This window comes from Triticum aestivum, chromosome 4B (genome assembly GCF_018294505.1).
Source record: "Triticum aestivum cultivar Chinese Spring chromosome 4B, IWGSC CS RefSeq v2.1, whole genome shotgun sequence".
NCBI lineage: Eukaryota > Viridiplantae > Streptophyta > Magnoliopsida > Poales > Poaceae > Triticum > Triticum aestivum.
Window position 1 is genome coordinate 169,689,755 of NC_057804.1, and position 2,926 is coordinate 169,692,680.

At 43.1% G+C, this 2,926-nt stretch overlaps 1 long non-coding RNA gene across 1 annotated transcript; it reads right to left on the reverse strand.

The window, feature by feature from the left end:
* Positions 1-994: 994 nt before the first annotated feature.
* LOC123094673 (uncharacterized) lies at positions 995-2,555 on the reverse strand. Its single transcript, XR_006445915.1, has 2 exons — positions 1,832-2,555; positions 995-1,654 (listed from the first exon to the last, which is right to left on the reverse strand). It is a non-coding gene; the product is annotated as an uncharacterized lncRNA (long non-coding RNA).
* Positions 2,556-2,926: the final 371 nt, after the last annotated feature.

The following is a 2,926-nucleotide window of genomic DNA, read 5'->3' on the forward strand; positions in this document are numbered from 1 at the left end:
TCTATGTTTGTGAAATTTGAACCTCTAATTTCTCTTGGAAATATGGAAAAATGCTTTCTTTAAATAATTTTTGAACTACTAAGCCTTTTAAAACTTTTTTAGTTTTTCCTTATCTTAATTTTAACTTCTTCATTTTATTATTAATAATGAGAAAACATCTAAGTTTTATTAACCTTCGAACTTCTCTTTTTTTTACTTTGAACTTCTTAGAAAAATATGGTTTTAAATAAGCAAACAATTTTCTAGGTTTTTAAATTTAAACTTCTAGGTTTTATGACCTTCTCGGTTATTTCAAATTGAACTTCTAGGGTTTTCAAAATTGAACTTCTATGTTTTTTTGACCTTCTCGGTTATTTCAAAATATCTATTTTTTAAATCCATTTTTATATACTTTTTTGAACTGCTCTGTTATTTTGAGTTGGCCTTCTCTCTTATTATTTAGAAACACGGAAAATCTAGGACGAAAGGACTAGTGTGCCATTTCTGCACAAGCTGGAGCCACCCGGCACCTGGCTCCAGGGTCCAAGTTGCTTGTGACATTGCAGCACACAACGTCCGGATGGGAGTATAAGTCGGGCACCGGAATTTAGGTCGTCGATTTAACTAGCGAAACATGTATAATATGCCACACAATATATATTTAGAAAGTTCATTCGAGTGAATCTAGAGATATATTTTTTATTGCATAGATATAATTTATAACAGGTTTCGCTAGACAAATTTTGTGGATTTACATTTTTTTTGCTGGTAGATTAAACAATCTTTTTTTGTCACATATTTTTTGAACTTTTGCCTTTTTTGTTTGAACTTCCTTCTTTTTATACGCAAAAAAAAGAACTACCCATTGCACGAAGACACACAACCATTTTTTGCATGCATGAACGCAAGTGTGCTCTAAACTCGATCATGTATGTCATACAAAAAATTCCAGCAAATTAAAATGCACACATAACAATTGAAACACTGCTAGCAACATGTTTTGCAATGTTTAATATTTGGATCCCGTAAACCATCACTTTTGAGAAACAGGGAAATACAAGGTTTTTATACTCATCAGACTGCTCGGTTATTTCAAATGGAACTTCACATTCGCGCACTGTAATATATTTCCAACATCCAGCACCAAATGAACCATAAACAAGCATCATTTAATCACTTAAAAAAGAGCAGGCATCAAGAAGGATTGTTGCATCTAAACAAAAGGAAAATTTATCAGCTACAAGTTTTTTTGTGCTCCCCTGCATACACACAACAATTATCAACTTCCATATAGATGGTCTTCAATTTTTCTGACATGAAACTTTGCTGTTGTCGCTGTATATGAACTTCTCCTGTAACCAAAGAGAGAGGATGCAACAAGACGGTAAAATGTTACAAAAAAGACAGTTTTTTGTTTGAGACATATACACAAACAGTCACTGCGTTTTCTCTAGGTTGACATTTAGAAAATATATGCTGATAGTGATCCTGGAACATTTGTTTCCTTTCAACTTCCATAGGCATGCATGAGCATGCTGGTTCATTTGCACAAACACCTGGCATGAAAAGGATTGCAAACACTCCAGAGATGAGCCTGACATCCATTTTTCTTCCTCTCTCTTTTTGCGTTGTTGATGCTGCTAAACTAAAGCATCTTCCGGCCAAAGAAGACAGCCTGCAGTTCAGACATCAAGTCAATTCTTTCATATGCAAAATACAGAAACAATTTTGTAGTTACTTTTAGTGCAAATTTGGAGAAGTTCAAATCCTCTAGTAGAGAAGATATTTCTGAACAAAGAGAGGTCAGGGAGAGGGAGGGAGAGAGGTCAGGGAAGAGATGTAGCAGCAATACTTGCAACATTGGCATCTGTCGACCGTCACCATGGTCAGAGTTAGGTTGGCGCCGTCGTTAAGCAGGTGGCCGCCCATGATGTATTCATGGAGGAGGAGCTACAGTGTTTGGGGCGGGTGGTGCAGCAGCGGTGGCCCGGTTGGAGCAAAGGAAGGGAGGTGCTCGGGGGAGGTTGATGGCTCGTTGTTTGCCAGCAGAGCTCGGGAGGGAGGGCGTCGCCAAGGTCGATCCAGGGGGAGGTTGTCCGCCGCCGCCGCCGTGGACCCGAGGGAGTCCGCTGCCGTTGTGGATTCAAGGGGAGGGAGTTTGGGGTGGGGGAGAGATGGCGCCGGATGTTGGGGCGGCAGCAATGCCAGAGGTTGGGGTGGCAGCAGTGCCAGAGGTTGGGGCGGCGGCGTCGCTGGAGGTAGTGTCAGGGCGGTGGCGCTAGGGGTAGCGGGGGAAGGCACATCGAGATCTAGGGGTAGCGGGGAGCGGCAGTGTAGGGGTTGCAGGGAAGGTGTACGCGGCCTGACGGACGGCGGTGGAGGGCGGCCGAGCGGACGGCCAGGCGGCGGGATCTGGCATGGCGGTGACATGTGGTGGCAATAGGTGGCGGTGGGACTGGATCCGGGGGAGGAGGCGTCGTGGAGGCCGGATCCGGGGGGAGGAGGCGGCGCGGCGGCCGGATCCGGGGGCGGGGGTGACGCGGTGGCTGGTTTCGGGCGCGGGGGCGGTGTACGCGGGTGGGGGAAGAAGTGGACGGGGTCTGCCTTTTTTTTTCTGAATCTCAGGAACATCTCCGCCAGCGCCTATATAGGGCGCGCCGTGATCCAAATAACTATTCTAATCCCGGGATTAGAATAGTTCCAATATATATATATATATATATATATATATATATATATATATATATATATATATACCTGATAATAAAGAAAATTGGGTTTCGGTCGTCCGTCACACACTTTTGCAGAAAACCCCTTGCATTTTTCATGAATTAACCCGCAGTACACACTTAAGTCATAACCGAACCGTTATTTTACATTTTTACGGAAACCCCTCTGACGTATTAGATAATTCAGCGGCCGATCGTATATAAGTCAAACAAATGTT